The following is a 17,539-nucleotide window of genomic DNA, read 5'->3' on the forward strand; positions in this document are numbered from 1 at the left end:
AACTTCACACTGCTACCTCCTAGTCTGTTCCAGTCATGCTTGACTGCATGTTGAAGGCAACCCAGTGGACCTGAGATGACAGTTTCTGTTCTGTGTTGTTGTAGCATGCTGGCACAGATTCTAATTGGCTGCCTTTTATTTGAAAGAAACAATACGAGAGTCTTCTAATCTGGAAATTTTGACTCATTCCAGATGTCTTTAATGATGGCAGGAGGGTCGTTCCAAGCCACGGCATAATATTGACACCTTCTCTCTTCTGCATATTCCACAGGGCATCAATGATGGCATATGGCAAATCTTTGGCTAACTCAGATTAATAAGTAATTTTAAAATGCTGTGAAGCAATTATGCAGTCGTTTAGAATTTATCTTTTCTCTGTGAGCAGAGTCAGTGACAAATTGTATTCTATTCAAAAAAAAAAAAAAAAGGCCAGCTGACATCTTGCATTGTAAGTGATATCTACAACCTCAATTACCTTGGAAAAATAAATAAACCGGATTTGAATAACTGAAAAGAAATGTGCTCCTGTCAGTTTTTGCTTGAAATCCATTAAAAAAAAAAAAAAAAAACACAAACATGATGTAATGCCTTTAAAATGTGTGAGAATCCTTGTACCCTGACAGAACTGAGAGTCTGAAGTGCACCACAATGAGGGAAAGTGCCCTTGTGTGCAGTTGCTGCCGAAGGGGACTGTGTGTGCCAGCTGCCATACCACCCAGTCTGACTGCTTGAGGACAAACCGTGACATTACCGAAACCAGTTTCTCTTTTTAAATTCTTCCGAAACGCTTCTCTTCTCTCTACCATGCCAGCAGTCAGCTTGCCTGATTGCTAAATGGGTGCACTGGTATTTACAGACAATAAAGAAATGAGATGTTCTCATTCTGATTTGATTATTAACTGCTTTTGTTAAACATTGTAATGCAAGTTGCAGGAGACCAAGATTATTTTCATCAACTGTTTATTCCCAACAAGCAATTATGCAGTCGTTTAGAATTTATCTTTTCTCTGTGAGCAGAGTCAGTGACAAATTGTATTCTATTCAAAAAAAAAAAAAAAGGCCAGTTGACATCTTGCATTGTAAGTGATATCTACAACCTCAATTACCTTGGAAAAATAAATAAACCGGATTTGAATAACTGAAAAGAAATGTGCTCCTGTCAGTTTTTGCTTGAAATCCATTAAAAAAAAAAAAAAAACACAAACATGATGTAATGCCTTTAAAATGTGTGAGAATCCTTGTACCCTGACAGAACTGAGAGTCTGAAGTGCACCACAACGAGGGAAAGTGCCCTTGTGTGCAGTTGCTGCCGAAGGGGACTGTGTGTGCCAGCTGCCATACCACCCAGTCTGACTGCTTGAGGACAAACCGTGACATTACCGAAACCAGTTTCTCTTTTTAAATTCTTCCGAAACGCTTCTCTTCTCTCTACCATGCCAGCAGTCAGCTTGCCTGATTGCTAAATGGGTGCACTGGTATTTACAGACAATAAAGAAATGAGATGTTCTCATTCTGATTTGATTATTAACTGCTTTTGTTAAACATTGTAATGCAAGTTGCAGGAGACCAAGATTATTTTCATCAACTGTTTATTCCCAACAATAGTACAACCCATCACTCCCCTACTCCTGTGCAGTCTGCTTGCTGCTGCAGCCTGGCTATTAATTAACCCTTTAAACACCAACTATATTACAAACTTATTTCACAGTGTAATAGAGCAGTGTGCAGTGTGTCTTGATCTAATGGATGACTTGCACAAACCACATCAAACTCCTTTTTATTCTCTCTCTCTCTCTCTCTCTCTCTCTCTCTCTCTCTCTCTCTCTACATTCACCCTACAGACTCTCTGCCTCTCTATATGTTACTCCCTCACATCATTTTCATCTGCTACAACCACACCCATATAAAAGCCGACCATGTCTAATGGCAAATTTGTAAGGTCATTTTGCAGCTTCATACATTTCACATATTGCTCTATTCTTTACCATGCTTGTCTAAGCTTTATTGGGTCTTCACTGTGCTTTACTGTACTTTTCACCATGTTATACTTTCCAAATAATTGTATAGTGTTCAAATGCTCTTCAACCTTTATATTATATTGTAGTAATTGTGATCTCCGTAGAAGACTGCTAGTCTATAAAAGGCAGCATTCAAACAAAGAAGACCAGAATGCAGCTTCGTCTTCAAATACTTGATAAAGAACCCAAAGACTTTTATGTGACTTCCGCTTAAGAGCTCTTCTCTCCCTATCCAAACAAACATGGTCTCTGGGATGGAACAGCTGAGCGGAAGCAGGTTATCACCTTCCCCAGTTTACATAACAAACAGACAAACAGCCGGTAAAGACACTGCTACGAGGAACATTTGTTAAGGGAAGCATCAAAAGCTTAACGCGTGGGGTCCGAATGTAGACCCTCAACGCTAATGGTAAATATTTAGAGAATGCTGGGGAACAGCAAATATAGACACCCCTTCATCATCCCTGTTTACTAATGAGATCTGTTTTATAACCTGTGTGGCATTTTTTCCATTTATAGAAACCCCTGTAGTGAAGATCTGACTAATTTAGCATCTTAAATAAACGCAGTATCAACACAGGCCAACACGGAAGCATGAGGGATAAGAGTCATCACAAAATTGTGCTAAAGCATGTGCTGATGAATAACATAAATCATATACAGTGCTTCCCACCAGCAAAAATATGAAGGAATCCTTTGCTATTCAGTGCTGAATAAGATCCCACTGCACTGTGGTGCTCTCTGGGGCTTTACACTGTAGTAAGGCCTGAATATATAAACAATCAATTCAAGACCCAAATTAAACCCATGATAAGACTGCTACACCGTGGCACTCGAAATATTATCACATTGGCATTTCTATTGTATACAGCCTGTTTATCCCAAAAGAAGAAAATTATACTGCATTTATAGTATAGTATAGAATATTTTTCAACCATAACTCACTGACAAGGGTATTCAGTGAAACAGTAATCTACTTGGCTAAGTTTCGTTGTGTCTATATATTTTTTCATTTTCAACAGAATTCAACAGTTACAGTAAAGTAATATGACCAGCTCACCAGTCCACAAGACATTTCACATAGGCACAGATTCATTTCATGGCCCTTTCATAGTTTAATGCATACTTCATGCGCTTAACAACTTCCGTGAAGTTGTGAACATGGCAGATCTCTCTGTTAGTCCAGCACCTCCTTTCATTGTTCATTTCATTGCAAGACAAGCCTCAATCCTCTAACCTCAGCATAGCCTTAGACACTATACATTATGTAGTGAATTTTAGCTGAATTGTATGTATTTTACTGGCCTTTAGCACCAAAGTGTTTTCTCAAAGATTATATAAATCATTTAATATTATGTGGCTCTAAAATTCTTAAACAAATATTTTTACAGTGGCACAGCAAGAGAGATGGTGTTATATTTAGCGTAGTTACTCAGCGTAGTAGGGCCAGCGAGTCAGGATGGGATTAGTTGGATGAAGATGCATCTCAAGTTGTTCACAAGATTTGTGTGTTAGACATCTGTTAATAATCCCAACGATGTGAGGGATTTAGAAACATACCAGCTGGCTCTGTGGACTAGTTTTTTTTTTTAATTTATTTTGCAGGTGCAACATTCTTTCTTATTTAACTACAATAATTATCAGAGCCCAGGAGACCTTAGAGTTGTATTAGAGACCCAAGCTGCATTTTAAATTAAGACACTGCTAGAGTTCAATTAGCCCCAGTTTAAGATTTCCATTACATGAGAGTAGATGATGAACTTCAGGCTGATTTGAACTAGGCTCTCGCCAAGATAAGAACCAAATAAGATGTAGCTTTGCAGTAAACTAATGTGATCCATCTGCATCGCCATCCATTTGTGTTGTTTTCCATCTGATGATGTAGATATCCTTCTATCTGGTGTTGATTGCTCAAGTGTAATGCTGGCTCCAGGGATCAGCTCATTTTGCCTCCCCCGCGCATCAGCACACACAACAACTGCGTTGCTGGCTCTGGGGATCAACCCAGTGCGGTCTCCCCAGCGCATCAGCAATGCACCCATCTGGATTGAGCTAAGTAGGGTACATCTCTGGGGTCTTCAAGTGGGCATCTCCCATCCTCTGTGTTTCGTTGACTAGCCCACGACACCTCAAAAGGGCTTAACAGTGATTCTGGCGTCTCAGTATCACTCCCCTCCATCCTCCACTCAGCTCAGCCCAGCTTACTTACCTGTACATCAGCATTGCTTTCTTTCTATTGTGCTTCAGATCCCCATCCAGAATGTTTCTGTCTCAACCACAGCCAGTTGCTGCTCTTTTCTGTTGCTTCAGATAAATTCTTTACTATGCGACGCAACTCTTGGCCACTGAACCTGACGTCTCTGAGAAACCGGGTTGTAGAGTGTGCCACAAATCCTCGACAACCCACCTCCACTGGGTAAACTCCAAACTCTCCATCCTTGCTGTTCCGATTCAGCAGCTAATTGGGCATACCAAAGTTTCTTCCTCTCATATGCCTCATCCACCTCATCTTCCCATGGCACTGTTAACTCTACCAGATGAACAAGGCAATCTCAGGTGAAAAAATAAGCCGTTGACCAACATCTGCCAGCATTTTCCAGTCTCTACCAGCTTCCAGTTGTCCTGAGCAAGGCTTGATTTTAACACTTTTTCTTGGAGGTTGCTCTCCTGGATGGAGGAATATTGTGTGTAATGCTTTGATGGAACGGGTGGCAACTTATTGGTCAGGTTACGCTTGTCTTCCAATGCTAAGGCCAAACATCGCAGCACCTGGTCATGGTACCAGGTAAATTGTCCTTGGCTAAGACCCACCTTACATCCTGTCAAAATGTGCCTAAATGTTGCAGGTGATGAACACAAAGGACATGAGGGATCCTCATCTACCCAGAGGTTTAGGTTCTGTGGTGATGGGAGATCATCATATGCTGATCTGATGAGGAAACTGATTCTGCTCTGTTCCATTGTTCATAGGTCTTGCCAGCCGATCTTGTGTTGTTCCACTGTCTCCCATCTCATCCATTCTCCCTGCTTGGCCTGGGAAACGGCCTTTACACACCTGATCCTCTCCTCCTGCTTTTGCACCTCATTGACTACCAGCTTCCTCCGTTGAGCCAGGGTTGCATTGTGCCATGTAGGAGGAGATGAATTGAGACCAAAACCTCCTTTTCCATGCTGAACTTTCCCCATAATATCACCGATTCGAAGGGCAGCCTTAGCATCTTCCACAGCTTTCTTTGCCGTCCATTTTCTTCCAGTTTTCAACACAGGTGCTGCCTCCCTTATGCATTTGTCGTGTGAATCTACTAATGCAATTTCCAGTCGGACTTTGGCACACTTAAACTCCTCGGTTAGAGCAGAGATTGGTAGCTGCAGTATTCCTTTACCATAAAGACCCACTCTGCTGAGGCAGCGTGGAACTCCCAACCATTTCCTGATGTATGAACTGATTAAAGCTTCCAGCTTCTCAACTGTTGTCAAGGAAACCTCGTACACAGTCAGTGGCCACAGCAGTCTTGGCAGTAGACCAAATTGAAAGCACTAGAGTTTCAGTTTGCCTGGTAAAGCACTGCTGTCTATGCTCTTCAATCCTTCCACTGCTTGTTGCCTAACTTCTCCCACATGAACTGTGTCCTTTAGATCCCCGTCGTACCAACTCCCTAGACTTTTCACTGGCTTCTCGGACACTATTGTTATTGCCTCACCATTAATGTAGAACCTTTTATCTACTACTTTACCTTTAATTATAGAGATGCTCCTTGACTTAGTGTGCTTGAATTGCATTCATGCTCATTCAATGTTATTGGCTAATTTGCCCACTAACCGATTAGTGCAAGCTCCTGTTATAGTCATTGTTGTCATGTCATCCATGTATGCTCAAATTGGTGGTAGTCGCATTCCAGAAGCCAAGCGCTCTCCTCCCACTACCCATTTTGATGCCCTTATAATGACTTCCATTGCCATGGTAAAAGCCAGTGGAGAAATGGTACATCCTGCCATTATTCCAACTTCTAGGCATTGTCATGTAGTGCTGAATTCTGAAATCTCCAAAATAGGCTTTCACTAAATTTGTTATTGTCATCGGTACGCCGAAAAAATCAAATGCTGCCCAAAGTTCATGTGGCACTGAACCATATTCATTAGCCAAATCCAAGAATGTCACATGGAGCTCCTGCCTCTCTTTTTTTGCTGATTGATTTTGTTGCCAGATTAAACTGATGTGTTCTAAGCATCCTGGGAAACCTGGACTACCTGCTTTTTGTACTGAAGTGCCAATGAAGCAGTTCTTTAATAGGTAGGTTGACAATCTCTGAGCAATAATGCTGAAGAAAATCTTTCCTACTACGTTTAATAGGGAAATAGGACGAAACTGACCGATGCTTGTAGAATCCTTTCCTTTTGGTATAAAGACTCCACCTGCTTTGCGCCATGCTCTTGGTACAACCTGTTTTCCCAGAGATTATAGGCATTCAATTCAGAATCTGACTGAGATGATCAGGGAGGTTTAAAATATACAACAAAGTTCCACAATAGGAAAGTTTATTTGATTGATTTTCCCATCTTGTACAGTGCAGCTGTTGAATTCACAGTCCACAATGCATGTCTGGATTAGCAGAAGGGCAGCTTTCCATATTATCAGCATTATCTGCTCAATAGAGCAGCGACACCTGGTATAACATTGCAATGGGGGTACAAATGCCCAGTGCCTGTTTAAATGTATTAATGAAAAAACAAACAAACAAAAAAAAACTAAATTAAGTTTTAACACAAAAAAAGTTTTTACGTTTTTCAAGTCTAATTGGCTAAAGTTCAGAAAGGTTTGATGACTGTTTAAAATAGTGCAGCTTCCACTATTATCAACATGAGATTACAAAGTGTGGTGGTTCAATTTGGGGTCAGTACGAGAGGCAGGGAGACAGTTCTTAAAGTGCCCACGCCACCCACCTCCCTTCATCTGCATACCACTCTGAACCATCTATGTGCCTTTCTCTACTTATGCATTCATTGGGTCACAGCCTCATTGTTTCCATTGTCGCTGTCATATAAGTAGTGTTCCGCTTCACTAGACTATCAATCTGTTCAGTGCTGATCCTTTGACTGTCCTTTCAGAATGCCTGTGCCTCATTCTCCTCGCTTCGTTTAAGATGGATTAACATGGTAACAACACTATCAGGTGGAATCTGGTTAAAGGGAGGTTTAACTGAAGGACCACTCTGGAAATGTACCAAGCTGCACTGAAAAAAACACTTACCAATATATTTCTCTTTCCCTTACTAGCAGATAATGGGCCTGTGAGGCGTGTGAGTACAAATGGATTTTCCAGACAGTGATTTACGTGTAACAATTAAAATTGTATTTAATATTACATGAAAAAAAAAGAAAAATAATAAAGAAGGATGTGAGGGAGGGAGTGCGGGAGTAATCAAAAATAAAGGAACGGAAGCCTCTTAGTCCTCTTCGCGTTCTGCTTAAATCCAGAAATAAAACAAAAAGGAATAAAAACAGAAAAGAACCAAGTTAGTAAGGCCTCCGTTCGTGACACAGTCCAAACTCCCAAGTACTTCCCTCCAGCCTTTTTTTCCCCGCCTCTATTCCTTAGGACCAACCCCGAACACAGTAGCACGTTTCCTTTAGTATGCAAACCCCGCCCCGGTAGTCAGTGGATCACCAATCCCAAACTGACAGGTATCCTTAATTTCACTTGACTCCAGTGGCTGGAATTTACATACTCGTACTTCCGCCCCTCACCAAGGTGCCGCCCCTCGAAAAGATGACTTTTGTCATGGTCACAAGACCTTGGTAAGGGAAATCCCGAGTTGGTTTGATGCCTTCTACTGTTGGGAGGCTGAATTGCAGACCGAAACCCCTTTGACTCATCACAGGGCCGTATTCACAAAGCTTATATTTTTCTTTACCAAAATCTAATGTATTAGAATTGTCTGAGAAAGATTTATAATAATGTTATAATATTGGCATCCCAGCATTGGTCATTTGTGAATGGTAGGCAATATTTCATAATATTCTGATCATGACAACTTCAAAAAGTCCAGGAAAAATGTCAGTATTAGGTACAGTATTATATTTATGTGATTTAGGCTGGATTTTAGACAAAAGCTATAAATTGTTTTCCTCATATGAGCCATATAATTAAAGTATTTAGCCTGAACGTTTGAGGGTCCTGGGAAAACAAACACATTTTGAGGCACACGTTACCCCATTAAAGTGTTTGAATTTCAGGAGCACACTGGGCACACTGAAATGAGAGCTTGATTTGGATATTGGCAGATCTCTGTGTTATTGGTTTACACAAGTTCAATATTTTTTTTAAGTCAATCATATAAAACCATAAAAAGTGTTTCTTATTCCAGCTAAGCTGTTTGTCAGCTTAATATGAGCAAAATTATGTCCCAAAAAATTAATTCTAGATGTTAAAAAAAGTTACAGTATTTTAAAAGTAGTGTAAATGTACTTGACAGGCACTAGAAAAAAAAAAATCTTGCTTATTTTTTTTTTTTTTTAGCTAAATTCGAGTTTTATGTTAATCGCTTTTTTGTCGGGGTCTCGTTTTTGATATACTGTGTGAAATTAGTGTTTTTGGTTACTTTCCAAAATGCTTCAGCGTTTTTTTTTTTCGTGTCAAAGTATGTATAGTAACTCGACAGTACATGTACACTTAAGATGTACCTTCTTTCCTTTGCTGTCTTCCACAACGAAATCCCTATGGTCACAGGTACATTCTTCTGGGGTTTTTGTGTGTAGGCATTTTTGTACATTTCGCAACAATTCTGTTTTAAATCCTCCATATCTTAACTGTAATACAGCTTTAAATCCCGTTAACAAGCCTCCATCCTGATTGTAATCTCGTTTTAAATCTTGCAAGCGGAGTCTCCAATAGAAATGTAGGATTGTGCTGTCACTCAGTAGTTGGGGGTTTAAAATATTTAGAACAAATCAATAATGGATACAAGTCATGAAGGCGGGACATTGCCCAGCAGCACTGGGAAATGTATTTATTATTATTTTTGTAGTAGGTTTTATTTTTTAATGGGAAAAGGGTAAAGTCAACCTGAATTGATTAACCATTTCCACAGTTTTTCTGGTGTTTTCCGGTGTTTATTGGCTATCCACTGATTTCATTTTTTTTGTGTGTGTGTCAGGGGTGTTTTATCGGTTAAAACTGAAAAATAGCTCTAGACATATTTTACATTTGAGCAGCCAGATCAGAGTGCAGCACAAAAGGCACACTTACAATAATTATACATCTACCTGTAGAGGTGTGAGAAGCACTTAGCTATCCTACATATTTTCACTGACTGCACACCTATCCCCAGGATGTCTACTTTGAAATGGAAATGACCAAAAACAAAGTTTACTTCACAGGTTGCTCCAGTCAGACTGAACAGACTCTATAGTGTGCCTGGTAGTTTATTCAATATGGTCACGTCACAAGTATTATTTGCTTTCAGCACCTCACGTTTCTGGGACACTGTTTCATAGTGTACACCAGAAATAAGAACAAATTACCCGACATGCAAACAAATCCAGGGTGAGGTATTACCCTGAATAAAACATGCTTACTGTTTGGAATGGGGCATTTATGAGTGGTGGCTTCAGGGCCTATATAATAGCTGCATGCTGGTTACAGTTAATGTGAGTTATTGGTTTTCAGAGAAACAAGCCATGATGCTTTCCCTGTCGTGGAGGACAGGTTGTTGTCCAAAGGCTTTTAGGCTGGTCTTTAATCTCTAGGTTAAAAACCAAGCACAAAACCAGTAATTTTTAAAGAATTAGAACAAATAATAATGATAATAATAGCAGGCTGATTCTAACAAAACAATTCTCTTCAGAGTCCACTATACAGACATGAAACATCTTTAACAAGCAAAACAAGAAACAAACAAAATAAAAAACTGGCATTGGGGGAGCAATATTTGAAAATACAAAATAAATATTGATTTAATATTCATCATCTGCAAATAATAACAGATTTCAATTCTAGCAAGAAACAAAAACATTTTTACGTAACATTTGAAATCGTTTCAATAAATTGTTTTAATTACACATTTTTGAAAAACTAGTTAGTGCCCAGCCCTTCAAACCTTGAAGTGGTTTATTTCTCATTTTGAATGATTACCGCCTTTATGTTGCTTTATTAGGCCATACTATGCTTGCCAGCTCTTTTCCATGTTTTATTATGCTTCAGTATGCAGTTCTCATGTTTTACCATGATCCACTATATATTTACTACACTTCCCTTTGCTTGTGCCTTTATCATTCTTTATGATGCTTTACCATGCTTCCAAGTTTTTTGACATGTTTCTTGAAGTTTAGTTTGTTTAGAACATTCTCGCCCATGCTTTAATATTCTTTGAGTTTTTTGTTTGTTCGTTTGCATTATATAGAATAGTCTACTTTTCATAAAAGAAGAGCAAAGGTGGGAAGGGCCTGACTTGGCTTGATTGCAGAATTCCAGATCCCCAAGCTTGCTCCAAGACCTTGCTCCAGATCCCTAAGCTTGCTTCAGACCTTGCTGGTTGCTGGGGCTGGAGTGAGTGGTCGACTGTTTATGTTTGATTACCGCTGGTACCGTGGCCTAGTGCTTTGGACTGAGAACTCTTTATATAGACTACTCTGTGAAGACGGGCCAGCACAGAGAGCTGCCAAAGGTTAGTGGTGGGCTAAAGGGAGGCATCAAAGAAACTGAGCCACACGGCAGGGCTGCAGGGCTGCGGTGGCCCTTAATGTGAACGGTGGGCCTGGCTACCCAGATGAGCATGTGCTGTTCATTGGAATCTAGTACGCCTTGCTTGCTAATTCCTAGAACACGACTGGCATATGCATTCTTCTCCCAGTCATGCTGTGATTGGTAATGCAACAGCATGCCAGGAGTCAGCTACAAGGATACTGTAAACAACTTTAAACAGCTTTAAAAATCCTGTGTTGCACCTTTTATGATATTTGCAATCATTCTGTGTCTCCAGTAATGAAATGTAATCATTATTTTAGAATCAGAGGGAGGAAATTGAAGAGGGGAGCAGAGAGGAGCGAGCGGACGTTTGGAAAGAGAAGAGACTGGGGGAGAGAAGGAGAGAATGAAAGGGGGAAAGGCATGTGAGCTGGTTAAGGAGAGGGGATTCGGTTGAGGAACAAAGACCCACATTGTGGCAGGGCTGGAGCTGTGAAGGAGCCCCCTGGACAGAATTTCAGATGGATGTGAGGACCAAAGCTGGTCCACAGAGAAAGAGAAAGACCTGGGAAGCAACACCACTGCAATAGAGTTAGTTGGTTGAACTGTGAAAACATCTCTTCAAATGACAGCTGAAAGGTGCATGTTAAAATTGCACTAGAAAAGTGTGAGGATGTCAATGGAGTGATGAAAAAAATGTTATTCCCTGTTAACCACTTAAATAAACAGTTCCTCTTTGAAATAGTTTCGTAGTCAGTATATAACAAATATGAATACTGTGCATAAGAAAGTTAAAACTCAGACTGTTATGTAAATGTAGTGCCAGATACAATTCATTCTGATTCCATTTTATAACAATGGTTAATTCAATGGGATGGCTTGCCATGAAAGGCACTATATAAAAAATAACTGGATTGATAATACACAGGTCAACTATATTTAGATCACCTACTGTGCTTTTACAGTAAATTACCCACTTCTGAACAAAAGATAATGCAGATTTGATTCTAATGCACTGACCATCTGGCACTGGAATGACCTAGTGCTAACTATGATCTTAACATGCACTTGGGTTGTGCTAGAAGTGTCTACGTCATACTGAATATAAGGTTATTTTTGAGGAAATAATTGCATTACAGCATCAAACATCACAACAATCCCTAGTGTTCACTGGCTACCTCTAATCAAGTTCAGAGTGTATTTCTTGCACAAGTTGCTGTGTAAAGCCTGAGAGTCAGACCTGTCATACAAAGAGTGCAAGAGAAAGCACACTTATAAACTTATTATAAATCATGAAATCTAAATGTAAAAATCAGTCCAAGCTGATATTAATGTGCTTTGTCGTTGACATTCTCAGTGCAAGCGCTACACTTTCAACAATATTGTAAGGGTAGTTGATGCTTGTTCCAATGGACAGTTTCTGTACGTCTTCTGAAAAATGTACAGCCTCTCTCAGTATTGCCTTCCCCAAAACTAGCTTGCTGGACAGAGGTGGCAAACATGCGCCCCAGCAATATGAGTACCTTACAGAGAGCAGTAGTGTTATTGTATCTGTTCCGTTCTATAGCTTTCCTGTGCTAACCATCATAGCAGAGTACCCAAGTAATGAAGTAACTTTTCAAAAGGTCTTTTGAAGTCTGGCAGGAGATTCAAACATAAGCCCTGCTTTGTGCGTGGATGTTTGTATTGGAAATGGATGTTTTGTATACTCCAGGGGTGCATGTTTGCTGGAGCATTTGACATCATAGCACAGTACTAAAGCTAAACTTAGAAGCTGACACCATTGATTTCTCCATAGGGGGTGGGGGGGGCTGACCAGGCTGCTGCCAGAGGAAGTTGTTTTCATTATTACATAGAAGGGTGCAGCTCTAATTCAATGCCCTCTATTCTGGTCTCATTCAAATTGCTCACACTTCACCCTGACACCTTAAACCCAGAGCAAATGCTGTTTCACCACACCTGAGGAAAACAGGCTCTCATTGAAAAACAGAACCTCTCCCTACAAGCTCCATTCTGTACCCTTCTGTTCACTCAAGATTCCAATGAGAGGTCAAAGAGCGGGGTGCGCTGGGGGTGTTGTATAGAGAGTCTCATTCCATTTTCATCACTTGTGTCTTCAACTGATGTTGCTGAATCCAGAGACACATATCATATCTTTGAAGGCTAAATCACATTTTCAGTTTCTTAAAATGTGAGACTTGCAGTATTCACTGACAACCTAATTAATTTTGGCCCATGGGAAGAATACTTGTACTCCCACTGATTTGAAGCCTTAATTCAAGTATAAAAAGGAGAAGACATCTTGAGAAGGTCTTGAGAAGGTCTTGTGGGCTAACGTGTATTAAGCAATGTTTGATTGCCAACTGCTGTTGCATTCATAGAAAACCTAAACAAGACTGAAATGGGCAATGAATAATGACAACATGGCTGGGTCTTACTACACATTGTCAAAGCTATTACAAATGCACCATTAATGCAGATATAACTTCCACCAGAGGATGCCTAGGATAACATTGCCATCTCTAACAAGTGAGTAAAGCAGTGAAATCACCTTTTGTTATATAAAGCAAATCCCATATGTCTAGCCATGAGATATATTTTAAGGTAATATTATATATCAGTGATATAGGATATGGCTTATAGTTTGTGCCAAATATGCCATTCAAAAATATTTTATTGTATTGCTCAGGCAGAACTGTCTGATTTAAAAAAAATGACAGTAATCATCTGGTAGGAATTTGGCATTCAAGTTTTGGGTTCGTGCACATCCCAAATGAGTTCAGCATTCAGAACCTGTGCACTCATCAATGGCCAAACTTCTGCGTGCACAAATAGCATGTTACTAAATATTTATAGTACTGTTACTGTTTCATAGTCTTTGAGGTAAAAACTACTGTATAAGAAACTACAACCTGCAAACTTTACCTGTATGAATGCATGAACTTTGTAGCTACTGTACAGATGTCTCTGTATATATGAATAATAAAGGGGGTCATCATTCGTGTTGACATGTATTTGGTATATTTATGTATTGCATGAAGAGAATATGGAGTATTAAAATTGTCATAAAAAAACTGCAACTATATTTTATACTTAATTTCCTACAAAATGTAATCACTGAGGGGTAATTGTCTCGCCCAGTTTGCTTTAAAAACATATCCAAGCTTATTTTAGTGTAGGTAGTATAAGCTGAAATACATTTTAAAAAAGCTTACAAATTGTTCTTTTTTTTCTCCACCAAATGGCTTTAATTTTCTCAAAGAGGCCCTTTTAAAAACCAGAAAAAAAACCCAAACCATCACCCCTTAACAAACACACACACACACACACACACACACACACACACACACACACACACAGACAGTGTAAAGAGATTGTGTGCAATGAAAATGAAAGCAGCACCTTATAGCTTGCAGCCCTCTGTTAGACCAATAGTGTTTTGTAAATGATGTCAACAGTAAGTTAGGTGCTTGTGTTCAATGAAGAGGGATATTGTACTAAGGGCTCTCTGGCACTCACCGAGGGAGGGGGTAATGAAAACCAGATGCACTGCAGACAGAAAGGGGACTTGCTACTCTCTAATATAACTAGAGCAAGAGCTGTTCCTGTGTTGATCCCAAGCCCTTTTGTTATCAGCAAGTCTCTTTATGAACAAATATGTTAACAGATAATGGGTAGAATCTGCACAAATGCAAATCTGACGTTTTGGAATAATACTGTAATCCTGTCTTTTTCATGTGGTTACATTTCCAAATTGCAAATCTTTTGACTGTTTATTAGCATGAAACTGAACTTCAACAAATTAGCTATTGCATATCAGATAAATACTCATTTTTGCCATGCAAAATAAAGGGTTATTGGAGCTGTTCTTGCAGAGTTTTGGACGGTTGAGAGGGACTGCATGTTTTTTTTGTGGAAACCCCAGGTCATGCCAGCTCACACTGGTTCTGTCCAGGTCTGGGGAAGACAAAGGGAGGGCGAAGTGTATGGTTTACTTTTCTTTATAGCAGTTCCCCCGGAGAAATTAGACTGGCCTCGTGTGATTTCTTTTTTTGCCAAAGTGGTGCATGCCGTGTTTTCCAATACAGGCCAATTGCTGAATTAACAATGCCTGTTCTGTCTGACTTCCCCTCGAAAAAAAAATAAAAATAAAATAAAACCTGGCCAGCAATCCTGAACAGACCAGCTCTCTGATTCACTAATGGGCTGGATGGATAATGTCAGTGCCCTTTATTAAATCGCTTTTGTGGAAAAAAAAAAAAAAAAAAAACTGAAATTAAATAAACTGTGACTTGAGTTGGATCCAGGAACATGCAATCATGTTAAAATTAGAACCTCAGTCTTCAGTGCTGATTCCTACAGGACTTACAGTAACACTGAGGCCATTTGAACACCTACCTATCTACTGTACCTGTCTTTTTGCCTACTTGTCTTTGTCTATCTTTTTATCCACATGGTAGATACAGCACAGAAGATAGGGCAACACATGTATATAACAGGATGTATTTAGCACTTTCAAATCTCACATTAAAGCGAGGTGAATGTTTTAGTTCTGTCTCTCTCTCAAAGTGCTAGGAATTCTCTGAGCAGCATCCATAGCTGAAAAATACCGACATAAATCAAGCGTCTGGGAAGGGCCTTAATGCACAACAGCTGAGTTGGGGACAGGCTAATAAAAGTGTCACCAGCTGCAGAATTTAAGATGAGAGCTGGACCTTTTATAGTCACTTACATTCTTCTAGAAATTGAAGACATTTCACCACTGCAATAACCTTAACCTTGGTAAATGCTATTGTTCTTTGAGCTTGTGTCAGGGCCTTGTTTTCATGGCCCAAATCAGCTTACAGCACACTAGTAGTTTTCATGCCATAGCCCGACACTCTAACTACTAATCTATTCAAAACTTTACAAACCTCTCAACAGACAGGTTACAATGGTTATATGCAAGGTATAAACACAGTTTTCATTGTGATTAGGTATTAAAAAGTCTTATTGGCAAAGCTAATATATGTATATTAGTTAAAGGTCAGTGGCTAAGGGTTAGCCTTTTGGGTTGAGGGTAAACCACCTACAAGCAGGGGGAAAACTGCTGTGCTGCTCCGTCACTGTTCACAGGGACAGCTCTCCTGTTGTTTAACTTTGGATTCAGCCAAGATGAATACACATGCTGTGTACCGCGATGCTCTATCTGCAAGCTGTGAAAGTTTATTGAGTGAAGTGTGTTAATTGTAAAGTGTGGCTACAATAAGGGCACCAAGCGCATGTGTGCAAAGCAAGCGGTTTTCAATTAAAGACTGTGGTTAGCAGCTGGTAAAGACTATTTATGGGCTTCTACTATGCTGTATGTAGACCTAGTAGATATTTTTGTTTGGTAGTGTATTACATTTCTAGTGCACTTCAGTATTTCATTTCATAGACACAATTACCCACAATCTTTGACCATTTAAAACCGTTTGGGATTTTGGTGAAGCTTAGTGAAATTAATCAAATACCATAGGTTTTACATCTGTACCATGTTTCAATAAAAATGCAAGGTGAGTGAGTAAAAGAAACAACAGAATTGTTGAGTTGGACCTGGTATTGTGACAATATTTAACATCACACAATCCAGAATAAACACTTATAAGAAAGGTGATTAATGGATTCAAAGACAACAATCTCACAGTGAAGAGCAGCAGTGTTTAAATAGCAATGACTGAACAAGGAAAGCTATTATGAGGAATGCATTAACATGTGAATAGGAAACACCTGATGTGAAGCTCCTGCAATACTGCACGCATAGCACTGGAGAAAGAAGGCATGAACCATCACTTTTACATGCAGTGCATTTCATGCATACATGCCTTTATACATGTCACAGGCTGCACATAAATAAATAAATAAATAAATAAATAAAAAAAAAACCTTCTACATACCAATACAGTGGCTTGAGAAAGTATTGACCCCCCTTGACATTTTTCCTATTTTATTGCCTTACAACCTGGAACTAAAATTGATTTTTTGGGGGTTTGTATCATTTGATTTACACAACATGCCTACCACTTTGAAGATGCAAAATATTTTTTATTGTGAAACAAACAAGAAATAAGACAAAAAAACAGAAAACTTAAGCATGCATAAGTATTCACCCCCCCAAAGTCAATACTTTGTAGAGCCACCTTTTGCAGCAATTACAGCTGCAAGTCTCTTGGGGTATGTATCTATAAGCTTGGCACATCTAGCCACTGGGATTTTTGCCCATTCTTCAACGCAAAACTGCTCCAGCTCCTTCAAGTTGGATGGGTTCCGCTGGTGTACAGCAATCTTTAAGTCATACCAGAGATTCTCAATTGGATTGTGGTCTGCGCTTTGACTAGGCCATTCCAAGACATTTAAATGTTTCCCCTTAAGCCACTCGAGTGTTGCTTTAGCAGTATGCTTAGGGTCATTGTCCTGCTGGAAGATGAACCTCCATCCCAGTCTCAAATCTCTGGAAGACTGAAACAGGTTTCCCTCAAGAATTTCCCTGTATTTAGCGCCATCCAACATTCCTTCAATTCTGACCAGTTTCCCAGTCCCTGCCGATGAAAAACATCTCCACAGCATGATGCTGCCACCACCATGCTTCACTGTGGGGATGGTGTTCTCGGGGTGATGAGAGGTGTTGGGTTTGTGCCAGACATAACGTTTTCCTTGATGGCCAAAAAGCTCAATTTTAGTCTCATCTGACCAGAGTACCTTCTTCCATATGTTTGGGGAGTCTCCCACATGCCTTTTGGCGAACATCAAACGTGTTTGCTTATTTTTTTCTTTAAGCAATGGCTTTTTTCTGGCCACTCTTCCATAAAGTCCAGCTCTG

This window comes from Polyodon spathula, chromosome 8 (assembly GCF_017654505.1).
Source record: "Polyodon spathula isolate WHYD16114869_AA chromosome 8, ASM1765450v1, whole genome shotgun sequence".
Lineage (NCBI taxonomy): Eukaryota > Metazoa > Chordata > Actinopteri > Acipenseriformes > Polyodontidae > Polyodon > Polyodon spathula.